This window comes from Capricornis sumatraensis, chromosome X (assembly GCF_032405125.1).
Source record: "Capricornis sumatraensis isolate serow.1 chromosome X, serow.2, whole genome shotgun sequence".
Lineage (NCBI taxonomy): Eukaryota > Metazoa > Chordata > Mammalia > Artiodactyla > Bovidae > Capricornis > Capricornis sumatraensis.
The window spans coordinates 134,183,791-134,201,686 of NC_091092.1; the positions used below are offsets into that span (position 1 = coordinate 134,183,791).

General features: G+C 44.3%; 1 pseudogene; it reads right to left on the minus strand.

Annotated features, from left to right (window-relative positions):
* Positions 1-657: 657 nt before the first annotated feature.
* Positions 658-12,796, minus strand: LOC138071967 (aldo-keto reductase family 1 member B10-like; annotated as a pseudogene).
* Between the last annotated feature and the right edge of the window lie 5,100 nt (positions 12,797-17,896).

Sequence of the window (17,896 nt, forward strand, 5' to 3'; positions counted from 1 at the left end):
CAAACTGGGGGTAGTGGGGGGAGGCACCGAGGTTAGCATTTCTAACAAGATCCCAGGAGCTGGGTAGGACCACCCCTTCATCTCTGTCACACTACCTGTTTCATTTTTCTCATGATACTTCACATTTTGAAATTACTTATCTGTTTGTGTACCGGATTGTTCATGAGTGGGCTGATCTTTTCGTCCACTAGTAACTTCCATAAGAGCATAAGAGCGGGGACTTCTTTTTCACATGATTCTTCCTTATTCTTTAATCTTTGTATTCTCAGCATTAGCAGAGTTCCCCTGGTGTTCAAATCAAGTAAGTGGAAAAAAATATTGTAATTTGCTGATCTGAATCCTACCTCCTGTGACAGTCTGCTCCCAGTGGAACATATTAGATACAGCATGGCCTAGATTCTGGCTTCACGGAGCCAGGCTCACTATGCTCTCAGATTGAAAGTGAAGTCGCTCAGTCGTGTCCCACTCTTTGCGACCCCATGGACTGCAGCCTTCCAGGCTCCTCTGTCCATGGGATTTTCCAGGCAAGAGTACTGGAGTGGGTTGCCATTTCCTTCTCCAATGATCTCAGATTAGCACAGCTAAGTGAGGACTCTGGTGGGGAGAGTGCGACTTCAGTGAGCATAGAATATCTGCTGGGCAATTTTGAGGGGAGATTCAGCTGCAATATTCTGCACTGAAGGGAAAATCCTCCAAATGGGACAAATGGTGCAGGGCCTCCAGTTTCTGTTGAAGCTGAGTATGATCACTATCTCATTGTTCCATGTAAAAGTCAAGGCCTGAAAATTCTCAACAACACATGTTTGTGTCACAGACTTGGGCATTAAAACCACATTTCTCTGGATGGGGGACTAGATCAGAACCTGGCCTTCAGTTTTTGTGCTTTGCAGCAATCTCCTTAATCTTGGGATCTTGCAGTAGGGAAGAGTCCTCTGGGTTGGCTTGAGGTTTATCTGGAGAGCCCAGAGGGCTATGCAGGCTTCCCAGGTGGTACTAGTGGTAAAGAACTCGCCTGCCAATGCAGTAGACACAGGAGCTGAGACCCAGGGCCCCTCAGGAAGATCCCCTGGAGGAGGGCATGGCAACCCACTCAAATATTCTTGCCTGGAAAATTCCATGGACAGAGGAGCCTGGAAGACTGCAGTCCATGGGGTTGCAAAGAGTCAGACTCGACTGAGCACACGTACACACACCAGAGGGCTGTATAGTATGACAGTTATGCCCCTGGAGTGGCATTACTGGCTCCATTCCTCCTTCCTGTATGAAGTAGGGGTGACAGTCTGGATAGTCACTGTATTTCATTCCGGGTCTGCTCAACAGCATTGTGTGTCTGAACATACAAGAAGGTACTATGGGAGAGTACAGAGAACATATTCAGTATCCTACAAGTCATAATGGAAAAGTTTCAGAAAAGATGTGTGAGTGTGTGTGTGTATATATATATATTAATATGTATATTTGTGAATATATATATATATCTGAACCACTTTGCTATATAGCAGAAATTAATACAACATTGTAGGTCAAGCATACTTCATTTAAAAAAAAATTTAATTTATTTATCTGGCTGTGCTGGTTCTTAGTTGCAGCATGTGAAGTCTTCGTTGTGGCATGCGGGATCTAGTTCCCTGATCAAGGATCAAACCCAGACGCCCAACATTAGGAGTGTGGAGACTTCACCACTCAACCACCAGGGAAGTCCCTATACTTCAATGTTTAAAAGGTTTTTTTTTTAAGTTAAATAAAGAGCCCTTTCCAGAGAAGGCAATGGCAACCCACTCCAGTACTCTTGCCTGGAAAATCCCATGGACGGAGGAGCCTGGTAGGCTGCAGTCCATGGGGTCGCTAAGAGTCGGACACGACTTCACTTTCACTTTCACTTTTCGCTTTCATGCATTGGAGAAGAAAATGGCAACCCACTCCAGTGTTCTTGCCTGCAGAATCCCATAGACAGAGGAGCCTGGTGGGCTGCTGTCTATGGGGTCGCAAAGACTTGGACACTAATGAAGCAACTTAGCAGCAGCAGCAGCAAAGAGTCCTTTGATCTGGAAGTTGCTGAAGTTAGAGATTCCAATGGCCTTCACCAACCCCCCTCACCCACCAGCCCCACCATGGTCTCTCAGGCTTCCAAGAATGCTATTTTACTGGTGAGGACATCACCTTTCTTGTGTTTGGGGAAAAGTCTTCCCCAGGCTGGAATCCCAGCCATTAAGATAAATGTCCAGATGGTCCAGTTTTCAGTCCTTAAGGATCTTCTGACAAGTTTCCTTCACCAGCTTCTCTCAAAGAAGATGGACTATAACTTATTCATGATAAAGAGGTCCCCGTGCCTCACAACCTTCTCTCAGATGGCTTCCGCCATCTTATTCTTCTTCTGATAAGACACAGGCACAGTCAATGTGGTGGTTTCCTGCACCAATGGCCTCCTTCACAGGCTCCTTACTTTGGGGGCGGGAGACTTTCATGTGTCCAGGCCCACAGTGGACGCCCCGGCTTCGGTATTGAGCACCAGAAGGTGGCCGTGGTCAGTGCAGACACAGTTCTGAGCAAGGAGATAGGGACCCTGGGCCCTGGTACAGAGGACTGGCCCTCACGCGGGGACTCTGTTCAGCGTGTTCACTTCTGTATTCCTAGCGCTTAACACAGAACTTGGCAGGTCACAGATGTTCCATAAGTACAGGTGAATGAATGAGGCTTTTCAAGAGCAATTCCTTTATCCCTTTACTGCCCCTTTCTGCTTCAGTGACTGCTCCTTCACACCACAGGATCTAGACTATAAGTGGTAGAGGGCAGTGCTAGCCGATTGCCAGTGCAAGAAGTGTGAGTTACTGGTCTAAGCTGAGACACAAAGCTTACACCAAAATGGACATCTGATATGCCACTCAGCACAGTGATTATCAGGATGACTTTTTTTTCCATAGTAAGATTTTATTGATGAAAGAAATTGTGCTCCATTCTAGCACAAGCTTATCTCATAAAGCAGTGTGTGCACTGGTGCCTGTGTTCAGGATGCACTGTGACCAGCACAGACATAGGGGTTACACAACTAATAACATACATTTTCTCACTTCAGAAAACTCATAGGTAGGAGAAATACACAGTTTAAGACACAATTACCAAATTCAGTGTCAAGTTGTATAATAAACAGTTGTGGGAGAAAACACGGAATTGTGGGAGTAATAAGGAATTGTGGGAAAGAATGGAAAATTGTGAGAGCCTTGGGAGAAAACAGAATTTTAAACGAGGATGGAGAACCAACACAGAGAAACAGAAGTGTGAGAGTAAATGGAGAATATTAAGAGGAAACAGAATTGTGAGAGAAAAATGGAGAACTGTGTGGGAGAATGGGAAAATCAGGGAGGATTTTAGGATAGAGGATTATAGATGAGATGTGGAACTGTGGAAGTGAATGGAGACTGAAGGAGCTGTATGGAACTGTGGAAAAAATAGGGACTTGTGAGAGCTGGGAATTGTGAGAAAGAATGAAGAATTGCTAGAAAATAGATAACTGGGAAAGAGAATGGAGAACTGCCTGACAGGAAAAAATGGGAGAGAAAAGATGGAATTGTGGGAGAGAATGAGAGATTTGGGGAGAAACAGTGACTTGTGGAGACAATGAGGATTTGAGGGCACGAGTAAGGGATTGTGGTGGCTAGATGGCATTGTGGGAGAAACTTATGTGGAGAGGTTGCATGGAGTTGTGGGAGCAAGTGGGGGATTGTGGGGGCCGTGGGGATTAGTGGAGGGTACACAGAATTGTGGGAGTGATGGGGATTATGGGGCCACTGGGGACTGTAGGGGAACAGTGATGAGTGAGAGAGAGGGCTTTGTGGAATTGAGGAAAAATAGGGAATCGTAGGGGCTGCCTGGAATTGGGCCAGAGAACGAGGACTTAGCGGAGAAGTAGTGATGTGGGAGTGAGTAGGAAATGGGGGAAAAGAGAATTATAAAAGAGCAAAAAGAATCACGGAGAGATCAAGAATCGTAGGATCTATAGGAAATTGGCGGAGGGAATGGAGAATTCCAGAAGAGAATGAAGAACTGAGAGAGAGAAGGAATTGTGGAAGCTGGAGAAGTACAAAAGGAGCACTGATAACGATGAAAAGCTATAGATTGGGAAAGGCAACTCACTTTACAAGGACCAACCCTAAACTGAGCTAGCAACCCAGAAAGTGGCTGATTGACCTCTGCTATCCCTTCATGTCTGACAGCGGCAGCTCCTATCCCGGTGTCACGGGCTGGCAACCTCCTAGGCACTGCCTCACGTGTTCCAAGGTCTGGTATTATTAGTCCAGACCGTGTCGCTGCTCCTCTCCTCACAGGGCTGGCTCGGCCTCCATTCAGAAAGGTAAACGCAGCGGTTTAGTGCACTGTGCCACACTTGAAACTCTACCCTGAGGAGCCCAGAAATGTGTGCCCCATGCCCATTGTTCATGTCCCTCTGAGTTATCAGTCCGGAAAGAAAAGGAACACAGGTCTTTGCTCAGTGACATATTCCCTCTTTTGTACTTTATTTTCCATGAAACTAGGAAATCTGCTCATTCATCACGAAATGGCCGATTTATCATTTTTATAAATGAATGTAATGAGAATGCTAGTTTCAACTTGGAAATGTTATAAATATAAATCACTGGCTTTGGAATGGAAAAAAAAATCTTTGCTGACCTCTGGCCAAGAGCTGAGGGCTTTGTATTGCTTCATTTATACATCGATGATTTTGTGTTTATAATTATAACCAGGGAGATCTCCTGGATGTAATTCAGGACTCTTTCACTTCTTGGTCAATAATGCTTTCCATATGTTAGTTTAGAAATGCTGTACCTCTCTGTCAGCAGCCTCTCCCCCTCTCAAATGCCAACAGCTTTTAAAGGCATAGGGATATTTCACCTTTTCAGTGGGAAGAACATTGCCGTGTTACGGATAGTTACGGTCTCTCTGAGGTACTTTCATGCCTGTACATACTTCGGGGGTCATTTTCAATCTGTAATTTGCTCTCACGTGCACCAAAAATTCCTACCACTTTAACCCACTTCAACAGCTTCAGTCCAACTTAGAAAGGCAAAGCCCAGAATGTCCTGAGACAAACAAAAGACCTGCTAAGTCACTGGGCAACGGCAGCCAGTGTTTTCCAGCCTGTATCAAAGTTGAGACGTAATGTGCTAGAATTTCTCAAATCTGCACCATAACAGTTAGGGACAGCAGAATCTAAATCTTAGAAACACAACCAATAAAGGATGTACGCTCTCTGAAAAGAAATCACAGACTAAGACTTGTTATCAGTCATGTCTGATTCTTTGTGACCCCGTGGACTGAAGCCCACCAGGCTCCTCTGTCCATGGGGATTCTCCAGGCAAGAATACTGGAGTGGGTTGCCATGCCCTTCTCCAGGGGATCTTCCCAACCCAGGGATCAAACCCAGGTTTCCTGCATGGCAGGTGGATTGTTTACCGCCGTCTGGGCCACCAGGGGCCCTTATAATTGAGACAGAGCATTTAAATAAAAGAAAGCATACAGGTGAGGCTGGCACAAAACACCCCCCAGTGTGGGAACATGGGGCCCAAGGCCCACAAACAGAACCAAGAATCTGGGTGGGGCCCTGTGTTAGTGTAGGTCCTCTGTGGAAGCATTCGTGATGGGCTTAAACATGTGAGGATTTTATGAGGGCAAACGCCTGTGGGAGAAATTGAGAAGGACGCTGGGGAAGACTGGAGCCACTTCGGTCCTTGATGGAGGATGAAGGGGATCAGGAGGGCAGGCTGATGGAAACAGCCTAGACTCCCGTGCAGACTAAGAAAGGGTCACCCAAGCTGCTCGGGTGTCTTGGAGCCCAAGTCCACCAACAGAGGAAAGTGTGTCTCCCTTAACAGGCTGCCTCAGGGTCCTGTCACACTTGGCCACTGGCAGGGAGCCCCGCCCAGGAGGCATGGCCTCAACACAGATGCTGAGATGGTGTTCAGAGCACAGCCGCTGGGGCCTTAGTTAACTAGGCTCCTGCAGGTAGAGGTCAGCAAGGCCCGTGCTTATGACATTCTCAGGCCCTTCTGGGTCAGAATCAACATTCCCATCGAAAGCTGACTTGGAAGTTGATGTCACAACTTGTCCATCTCCTGCAGGTTGGACCCCTGGGTGGAGAGGATCCCCTGGAGGAGGGCATGGCAACCCACTCCAGTATTCCTGCCTGGGAAATCCCATGGACAGAGGAGCCTGGAGGGCTATGGTCCATGGAGTCACATGAGTCGGACACAACCGAAGCAAGTGAGCACGCATACGTACTAGTCCATCTCCAGCCTTGTTCTGATCAATCTCTATCTGCTCAAGCCCACTACAATCAGCCCTCTGCATCCACAGGGTCCAAATCCATGGATTCAACCAATAATGGGTCAAAAATACTCAGACAAAAAATCCCTGAAAGTTCCAAGAAGCAAAACTTGAATTTGCCAGTCCGGCAACTATTTCCACAGCATTTTCCATTGTGTTAGTATTATAAGTAATCTAGAGACGATTTAGGAGAAGGCAATGGCACCCAACTCCAGTACTCTTGCCTGGAAAATCCCAGGCATGGGGGAGCCTGGTGGGCTGCCGTCTATGGGGTCGCACAGAGTCGGACATGACTGAAGCAACTTAGCAGCAGCAGAGATGATTTAAACTTTACGGAAGGATTGAGTAGGTTTATTTATTCAGCTATTATGATATCTTTAGTAAAAGAAACTTTTAAAGTACTGTTAAGACAACTGGGCTGGTGAGCGTCAACTGGTGACTGATATCAAGTTTCTGGTGCTCAGAAGAGGTAGATGAAGTGAACAAACGCTCTACACGACCTGGGTCCTGGCAAGACCAGCATCTGTAGGAGTGCAAATGCTGCCTATGCCCCTGTCGGCTGGAACACTGACACACTGATGAGGGCATGGCCAGACTTCTGGCTGAGGTCAAAAACGAAGAGTTCAAAAGATTAGTCCCCAGTGGGGAGAGAAAATCCTCCAACTCTGCCAAATTGTCTTCAGTCAGCTTCACAAGGGCTCCATGTGACAACCACAGGGCTTCAGCAAATCCCTTTCAACAGAGGACCAGGAATGCTCTATTCACATATACTTGGGCTGCAGTTTGTCTCCTCTTTCATGATTTGTTCTTGTGTTGAAGTGGAGATAAGAAAAGCAAACTCGGCACATTCGCGGGGAGTAGAATGCCTATCTGTCCAATCAAACGCAGAGAGAGGGGGTGGATTCTGCACCCAGCAGTGTGCCACCTTCACCCACACAGCACCCCTCCCCTGTGTAGCAGGAAAACTCAGAGCTGAGCCCACAAAATAATAGGAAAGTTTCTAACCTCAGTGCTTTCATCAAAGTTCTAAGAAACACTGGCCACAGATACATGCACCCTGGTATTCACTGTAGCACTGTTTACAATAGCCAGGACATGCCACAGATACATGCACCCTGGTATTCACTGTAGCACTGTTTACAATAGCCAGGACATGCCACAGATACATGCACCCTGGTATTCACTGTAGCACTGTTTACAATAGCCAGGACATGCCACAGATACATGCACCCTGGTATTCACTGTAGCACTGTTTACAATAGCCAGGACATGCCACAGATACATGCACCCTGGTATTCACTGTAGCACTGTTTACAATAGCCAGGACATGGAAACAACCTAAACGTCCACTGACAGGTGAATGGATAAAGAAGACGAGGTGGATACACACACACACACAATGAAATATTTCCCAGTCATAACAAAGAATGAAAGAATGCCATTTGTAGCAACATGGATGCACCTAGATATTGTCATACTGAGTGAATTAAGTCAGATAGAGAAGGAGTAATATCGCATGATATCCCATGTGTGTGGAATCTAAAAAGAAATTATACAAATGAAGTTATTTACAAAATAGGAACAGACTCACAGACTTAGAGAATGAACTTATGGTAACCAGGGGGGAAGAGTGAGGAAACGGGATAGTTTGGGAGTTTGGGATGGACACATATACACTGCTGTATTTAAAATGGATAACCAAGAAGGACCTACTGTAGAGCACAGGGAACTCTGCTCAAAGTCATGTGGCAGCCTGGGTGGGACAGGATTTTGGAGGAGAATGAACACATGTATATATACATGGCTGAGTGCCTTCACTGTTCACCTGAAACTACCACATGGTTAATCTGCTATACTTCAGTATAAAATAAAAAGTTTTTAAAAAGAAAAGAACCATTGCCCAAGAAAGAGGTTGCTGAAATTTTTGGCCTTCTCTTATTTAAAGATTATTTTTAAATTTTGTATTTGTTTAAACTTCTTCTTTTTTTTTTTTTTTGCCACACCACGTGGCATGTAGAACTTCCCTGATCAGGAATCAAACCTGTGCCCACTGCAGTGGAAGCAAACAGTCTTGACCACTGGACTACCAGGGAAGTCCATGCTGCTGCTGCTGCTGCTGCTGCTAAATCGCTTCAGTCGTGTCCGACTCTGTGTGACCCCAGAGATGGCAGCCCACCAGGCTCTCCCATCCCTGGGATTCTCCAGGCAAGAACACTGGAGTGGGTTGCCATTTCCTTCTGCAATGCATGAAAGTGAAAAGTGAAAGTGAAGTCACACAATCGTGTCCAACTCTTAGCGACCCCATGGACTGCAGCCTACCAGGCTACTCCGTCCATGAGATTTTCCAAGCAAGAGTCCTGGAGTGGGGTGCCATTGGGAAGTCCATAAACTTCTAATTTTTGGACAGATAAAATCCACAAGTATGAAGTACATATGCCATGAAAAACACACCCTGTTTCTTCTCTCTGCAACAAGGGCATTGATCTCTACTGGAGCCCTGTGTGCATGGAAAATGGTAGAAAGTTAAGAAATATCCCTATGCTTTTGTATTCCAGGAAAAGGCTTACAGCAAAGAACCACCTTTCCCCATAGGACTTAGATAAGACTTGTGCATAAAACCCTTGTGATGTACTACAAGGCCAGATACAGGCTTGAAATGCTTTTCTGCCTTAAAAATGATTTTCTGAACTGTTGTTCCCAATGATCCATCAGAACAAAATGTTTGACAGTCAAACTTTGGTGAAATTCCTCTCTTTTCCCGAGACCCTGGAATCCCATCAGCTTGAACCAATAGATAACCCTCCTGAGGATAGGCGAGGCTTCCGGTGCAGGTATTCTTGGAGGACTGTCCCGAGTCCTGCCTTACCTGGTCCTTCCCTATGGAGCAAGATCCCTTCCTGTTTAACCCTTGAGAGCCGGCAGATCTGTGCTGAGGTGTTCTTCCTCTTATAATCATCTCTTGCACCCCATCACTACAATCTTTCTGAATAAAGCCTTGAATTATTGGATCTGGTTTTCATTTGATACCCATCTCCCAAGTCTCCCCTTGGAGGCAACCACTATTCCCAGATTCTTACAAATTCTTGCCTGGTCTGTATCAATAAAAATGTCAAAATTTACATAGTTTCTACTTCCTTATTTCCATGTAACAGCATCATTTACAAATTATTCCCTGTTAGTACACATGAATGGCCTTATTGTGTTTGAAGTCTATAGTTTTCTACGGCATTCTATGGGTGCACCATCATTTACTTACAGTTCCCTATTGATGGACATTTAGGTTGTTGTACAAACTATAACGCAACGACTTATGCATATGTTTGTCATTTTTAAACCTGTGTATACCCACAAGAGAAAGACTGTAATGGTTCCCTGGAGAATGAAGCAGGCAAGGCTTTCTTGACATAACAGGGGCCATATTTGGCCCAAGCCATTTTGTGATCTAAGCCTGACCGCAATGCTTGCCCTTGAACAGGTCTCAATAGTTAATGATTTTAAGGGAAAAAAAGAATGCAGAAACAATGCCTGCCATAAGGCAAGAGAAGTAACAACAGCAAAGATCAGGTGAAGAAATAGACCAGTAAACATAGAAAACAAACTTATGATTACCAAAAGGGAAGAGGTGGGGGAAGGGATAAAATAGAAGTTTAGTATTAACATATGCACACTACTATATATATTATATATATTATATATATATATATATGTATTTTGTATACATATATAAAATAGATAACCAACAAGAACCTACTGTATAGCTTGGGAAACTATACTCAATGCTGTGTACTAACTGATCAGTGAGAAGAATGTGAAAAAGAATATATATGAATCACTGTTCCGCACACCTGAAACTAACGCCACACTGTAAATTGACTGCTATTGTTGTTCAGCCACTCAGTTGTGTCCGACTCTTTGCAACCCCGTGGACTGCAGGACGCCAGGCTCCCCTGTCCTTCACCATCTCCCAGAGCTTGTTCCAACTCATGTCCATTGAGTCAGTGATGTCATCCAACCACCTCATCCTCTGTTGCCCCCTTCTCCTCCCGGCCTCAATCCTTCCCAGCGTCAGGGTCTTCTCCAGTGAGTCAACTCTTTGCATCAGGTGGCCAAAGGATTGGAGATTCAGCTTCAACATCAGTCCTTCCAATGAATATTCAGGGTTAATTTCCTTTATGATTGACTGGTTTGATCTCCTTGTAGTCCAAGGGACTCTCAACTGTACTTCAATTAAAGAAGAATTTTTAAAAATCAGTTGTAAAGATCCCCAGTTCTGCATCAATAGTAAAGTGTAGCCTGAAGCACTCAACCACCAGATCAATTGGAATCTAAGGTATGATAATGTTGACCTGTGTGACCCTCATGACTTCAATCAAGCTTGAACTCTGTTGACTGCCCAAAGCCCCTTCATGAATACACAGGAAGCCTTGGCTTAAAATTGCCCCAGTTTTGCTGTTGGGGAGACACTGCTTTGGGAAAGGTCCCTGGTGTCCTCCTTACTTGCTGCAGTTAATAAATCCTTCTCATGATCTTTGGCTCGGTTGTGCCTTTTGATACCCACCGAGAGGGGAACCTAGTTTTTAGGCAATAATACCTTTGGGGAATTCTGGGTCAGGCAAATAGATATTTTTAATTTTGGTAGCTTGTGCTGGAATATTCTAGTAAGCCCAAAGTGTCGATTTACATTCCACTGACCAAAAAAGAAAAAAAGAAAAGAAAAGCAGAATCTCAGGTCTCGGCTCAGATTTATTGAATCAGAGTTTGCATTTTGCCAAAGCCCCAGGTGATCTGCCTGCTCCTTCAGGCTTGAGAAACTGCCCCCAGAGCAGTGGTTCTCATCCAGCCAGAGACTGGAGTCAGGTAATTTAACGTTGGCGGACTAAGAGGGCGTGCCTTTGGCCTGCACGACCTTTGGGAGTGCTGTAGGAAAACTTTTGTTTTAACCGCATCTCTGTCTCTTCTATTCACCCCAGTTTTTAGCAACCATCTAAAGATTTCCATTTTGCTGAAATAAGTCCTGTGGTTTTTCCCTTTCTGTTTTCTCTGTTTCACTCCTGTCAATATTTCTGCACTTAATATCTCAATGACCTTTAAAAAGTTTCCACCAAGTGTGGAAGAGTCCCTTGACTCCCACTGGACCAATTGAATCAGACTGCTTGGGGGCAGGCTCTGGCCATCTCAGGTCATCCACTATTTCAGAGAATTGAGCACCACTTCATTCAAGCCTTCTTACCCTCCAGCTCAAACTCACTTGTGAGTTCTTTGGGATGGACTGATTTATCTTTATAGTTTTTATTTTATTTTGATACCCTTGTAGATGCGTTCATCTCTTTCTCTCTCTAGATCTGTGCTGTCCAATATGGTAGCTACTAGCTACATATACAATTATAATTTAAATGAAAATAAAAGAAGAAATTTAGTTCATCAGGTTCACTAGTGATATTTCACATGCTCAAAGGAAAAAGGTTAAGTTACAATTAATTAAAATAAAATAAAGTAAAATGAAATTCCATTCTTTAGTCCCACATTTTTAGTGTCTAACAGCCACATAGTTGCTGATTCCTATATTAGACAAAGCCGACCAAATGAGGCCTAATGTGACGGAGTGACAGTGTATCGTATGTAAAGCCTGCATGCTCTGACAAGGTACAGCACAGCTATTTTTTAAACTGGGAGAAAATAGAGACAGCATTTGTGGGATTTTTTTAATGTTTCAATAATCATATTGGTGGGCATGTGAGGACTGTTATTCTGAGGTCATTTGATGTAAAATATGAGATGAAGCAAACGATTATAACTTGTATTTGGGGTGTTCTAATTACATTATGTCCTATGTCTTGGAAAACCAGGATGCTTGGTGTGGAACAAAGGAGTTATAAATGTAATGGAGAAATGCTAAAGTCAAAGTTCTGTATTTGTATATCTGAATTGGAAGTATCATTATGAGCTCATGAGATTTTATGTGTGTGTGCACATGTTTGGATTACCCCATCCTACTCCCAGGCTTGAGTCACTGAAATGGACTAGAAACAGTGACTGACTCAGTAGCAATGAATATCCCCAGTGACCAGACTCAACTGATTAATTATTTCTCATTAAAAAACCCCAGGACTTCCTGGAGAAACTACTGACTCCAAGTCTGGCCCAGGAAATAAACAAGATGAACCTGTCCGATAACTGCCTGATGTAAGGCTCTTGATTGTCAGGGTACCCATTTCAAAGACAGCTATCTCAATGGATAAAGAAGTCGTGGTACATCTATACAACAGAATATTACTCAGCCATAAAAAAGAACAAATTTGAGTCAGTTCTAGTGAGGGGGATGAATCTAGAGCCTGTTATACAGAGTGAAGTAAATCAGAAAGAGGAAAACAAACATCATATATTAACCCACATATATGGTATCTAGAAAATGGTATTGATAAACCCATATGCAGGGTAAGAATAGAGACACAGACATAGAGAATGGACTTACGGGCATGATGGGGGAAGGAGAGCGTGGGAAGAAATGAGAGAGTAGCACTGAAACATATGTAAAATTGATAGATGGTGGGAATTTGCTGCATGGCACGGGAGGCTCAAACCTGGTGTTCTGTGACAACCTAGAGGGCTGGGATGGAGGTTCAAGAAGGAGGGGACACATGTATGTATATCTATGGCTGATTCATGTTGATCCATGGCAGAAACCGGGGCTTCCCAGGTGGCTCAGTGGTAAAGAATCTGCCTCCCAAGCAGGAGACCTGATCCCTCGGGTTGATCCCTGGGTTAGGAAGATCCTCTGGAGAACGGACCGGATACCCACTCCAGTATTCCTGGAGAATTCCATGGACTGTATAGTCCATAGGGTCACAAAGAGTCGGACACAACTGAGTGACTTTCACTTTCACTTTTCACTTTCATGGCAGAAACCAACACAACATTGTAAAGCAATTATCCTCCAATCCAAAAAAAAAAAAAGGCAGCCATCTCGAATAAACACAGTGCCAGTTGAATGACACAAGTAGATAAACCAAGTAGACAAGGAGTCAGGCCACCCTGACCCATGCAGTTCACCTTTTAGAAAGGCCCTGTGTGGCCTAGACAACTGACCCCTTGAGTGACCCCGTTTCTCCCTTCACACTCCCTCACTGCCACTCTTATGCTTTCCATCTGCCGCTGAAGAGTGAATCCTTGAAACCCTAGGTCCCTACCTTCAGACCCTAATAAAGGGAGAGCCCCAGGACTGCACCCCCTCCCCCTCCTCTCTCTACTGGTGATCTGGCTGTATGGTCCTTGGACATGTCAGGTACCTTCCCAGATTTGTGAGTAATAAATCACATTCTTCAAAGTTCCCTGAGGCTTGGTGCTAAGGTACATTTCATAATCATAAGAACCACAAAGGCTGGTCCAGACACAATATTGGCTCTGGTTTGGGAAGTGTCTATGGGGGCTGCCACAGGTACTGGGGGCCCAGGTGAGTGCTTCAGGCATTTCTGGACAATAGCATCACTATCAAAAGGCTGACTTGACACAACAGAGTCTGGAACATCTTCTGACACCAGATAGCAAGGACACTCTCAAAAGCATCCAGGATCACATCAGACGACTTAGAAATCAACTTGATGAGGCTCCCACTGGCCAAATATAAGCTCTAAGAATAATACTAATTGCCATGGACTGAAACCCATGAAATGTTTAAATAGATCAGTTCATAATAATATTCAGAATGATGATGATTTCCAACTTTATAGGAGGATAGGACACTAATTTGTAGTCTTAAAAAATGATAAATGAAGTGAATCAGAGATTTATCCGACCTTTCCTCTATGAACTATAAAGTTCAGTTCAGTTCAGTCGCTCAGTCATGTCTGACTCTTTGCCACCCCATGGACTGCAGCACGCCAGGCCTCCCTGTCCATCACCAACTCCCGAAGTTTACTCAAACTCATGTCCATTGAGTCACTGATGCCATCCAACCATCTCATCCTCTGTCATCCCCTTCTCCTCTCACCCTCAATCTTTCCCAGCATCAGGGTCTTTTCAAATGAGTCAGCTCTTCGGACCAGGTGGCCAAAGGGTTGGAATTTCAGCTTCAACATTAGTCTTTCCAATGAATATTCAGGACTGATTTCCTTTAGGATGGACTGGTTGGATCTCCTTGCAGTCCAACGGACTCTCAAGAGTCTTCTCCAACACCACAGTGCAAAAGCATCAATTCTTCAGCCCTCATCTTTCTTTATAGTCCAACTCTCACATCCATACATGACTACTGGAAAAACCATAGCCTTGACTAAACAGACTTTTGTTGGCAAAGTAACGTCTCTGCTTTTTAATATGTTGTCTAGGTTGGTCATAACTTTTCTTCCAAGGAGTAAGCATCTATGAACTATACCAGTAGGTAACAGAGAGTAAATGAGGAGAGTCTTTCTCTATAAAAGAATTCCAACTAATAAATGAAAAAGAACAGATAAAGTTAAAAAAAATAACCACTTTGCAACCCCTGATGAATACACAGATAATGTATAGGTGTTAGACATCAATGGCTGGTGATGTCACTGAAACAGAGACAGACAGACACTGTAAGCCTCCTGACAGGAAAACACCTTGCCATCCTACGGTTTGGGCCAAAGAGAAGTGACTTGAGTCTGACAAATCTCAGGATCCAGATGTTGAATTGCAGAAATATGGAAGACAGAGGAATATATTGAGCTGTGTGAGTCAAGAGTGCTATGTTCGTTATTTACTGCTGTCAGTTATTTACTGCAGCATAACAAACGACCCAAAAACACAGTGGCCTAGGACAACAGTTCGCAGTTATACTCACAGTCTCCTTGGGTCAGGAATCCTAGAGTGTTTCGGCAGGGTGCTTCTGGCTCAGGGTCACACATGAGGTCACAGTCAAGATGTTAGCTGAGGCAGATGTCATCTGAAGGCCTGACCAGGGCTGGAATACCTGCTTCCAAGGTGGGTCATTCACATGGCAGCTAAGCTAATTCTGGCTGTAGGTGGGATGCCTCAGCTCCTCCTCACATGGGCCACTCCCAGGCTGCTGAAATGTCCTCGCGACGTGGTAGCTGATTTCCTGCTGAGTAATCTAAGGAAGGAAAAGAGACACAGCACAATGTCATCGATGGCAAAACCTTAGAAGCCCCACACTATCACTTTGGCTGTATTTGTTGGTGACACAGACCAACCCTGATACCGTGTAGGATGGGACTATACATGTGTATGAATGACAGGAAGTACGGGTCATTGGCACCCATCTTGAAAGCTGGAAACCACGAGCATGCCATCAGCAAATGCCATGCTGTCAAAACACTACTGATCAAATAGTCTATGAACTTCATCAGATGAGTTACAACCAAAAGAAAGGAATGAGCAGGGAACTTATAGATTGAAAGAGATATGAAAGCCATCAAATTTTAAAATGTCAGCAAAAGTATATAATATCTAGGTACATCTATCTGGATAACAAAACTATGAAAAATTGCAAGGAAGTGATTACTAGAAAAGCCAAAGTGGTTTCTTATGGGGAATGGGTGGGAAGAGATGAGGACTGGGTACAAAGAAGGGGCTTTTGGGTTGGCTCGCAAAAATCTTTCTGGATGTGGTAATGGTTACAAGCACAAGGGTGCTCGACTTAGACTACTTCAGTAAGACATATGTTTGCTTTGTGTGATTTCTTGTGTTTATGCTTTATCTGACAATAAAAATTTTAAGAAATAGAAATCCTAGCCCTGGAGATATACTGTTAAATCTTCCTAAAGATATTTGTTGAAGTTTGTGCAAAAGTCACAGTTCCTTTCAATGCTAGAAAGTAGGAGGCCAGAACAGAAGTCTGGCTATCTATCTACCCATTTACCTATTCGGCTGCACTAAATCTTAGTTGAGGCACATGAAATCTTTACTTGCAGCATGCAAACTCTTAGTTGTGGCATGTGGCATCTAGCTCCCTGACCAGGGATCGAACCCTGGCCCTCTGCATCGGGAGTGCGGAGTCTTTAGTCACCGGACCACCATGGAAGTCCCCACAAGTCTTTTTTTTTGTTAATGAAAATTTTCAGAAGTACAAAAGGAAATGCAAGCGTGCCAACATATTTACGACATTCCTACAGTTTTGTTTCCCTTCCACCAATTTTCAAGTAGTAAAAATAAGAATTTTTTTTCAGTAGTAAAAATAAGAAATTTCAGATAACTCCTAACACACTGTATAAGCACAATTATTCTCTTTCCTCAAAACCAGATCGTTGTATTTGAAATGGAAATAGGAAATCAAATGTGATGGAATGTCCTTCCACCCACTTTTCAGGACAGGACTACTCAATGCAAGTAGCACCAGTATCCCAGGCCTGCCTTTTGAAGAAAAGAATGAAATCCATCTCCCCCTACCTCCTCTGTCAATAAGCTGGGCTTACCAGGTAGCCCTAGTGGTAAAGAACCCGCTTCCCAATGCAGGAGGTGCAAGAGATGTGGGTTCGATCCCTGGGTCAGGAAGATCCCCTTGAGGAGGGCATGGCTACCCACTCCAGTATTCTTGCCTGGAGAAACCCATGGACAGAGGAGCCTGGCAGGCTACAGCCCATGGGATTGCAAAGAGCTGGACACAACTGAGTGACTTGGCAGGCATCAAAAATATTGGGGGCTTCCCTGGTGGCTCAGACAGTAAATAATCTGCCTGCAATGAAAATATTAAAAGAAATAACCTCCCAACTAAAGATGTAGATTCTCATAGTTCCTTATAAAGCCCGAGAAAAAGAAAACAGAAAACATACTACTCTAATCTCAGGATATTACTTAGCTATTGGAACTAAAATAGAAAGGCAAATCCAATCAGATCCATCTTTTTTCTTAAGTGAAAATGATTTTGCGGTGAAAACCAGGTAAATTTTACTGGTGAGTGGCTGAGTGAACTGTTTCCACAGGGTATCTTTTAGTTTTCTAAAGGCTGTTACAAGTTCAGGGCCGCTCATTATTGGTGGCAAGCAGCCAGTTTCTGATCAATGTCCCTTCAGCCAGTCACAGTGAGCTGAATTTCCTGTGTGCTTACCTCCCTGTTATGTATGCCCTACCCTCATTTTCAGGAATGTTTTTATAAACTGGGTACGAAAAAGGGAAGAAGAGCCCTAATGAAAGTCTCTCTGGGACGCTCACAGACTGGGCCAGAGTAGAAGAAGTTTCTGGAGCTTTGTCGTGTGTCTGTCAGGAGTGGGCCAAGCCTGCATTGCCTCCACAGCAAACTGAGGGCTTTTCTGTCCTTTTTTCTTTCCTTTTACTCTTTTTCTCCTCAGTTCAGTTCAGTTCAGTCACTCAGTCGTGTCCGACACTTTGTGACCCCATGAACCGCAGCACACCAGGCCTCCCTGTCCATCACCAACTCCTGGAGCCCACCCAAACCCATGCCCATTGAGTCGGTGATGCCATCCAACCATCTCATCATCTGTCGTCCCCTTCGCCTCCCGCCCTCAATCTTTCCCAGCATCAGGGTCTTTCCAAATGAGTCAGCTTTTCGCATGAGGTGGCCAAAGTATCGGAGTTTCAGCTTCAGCGTCAGTCCAGTTCTTCCAATGAACACCCAGGACTGATTTCCTTTAGGATGGACTGG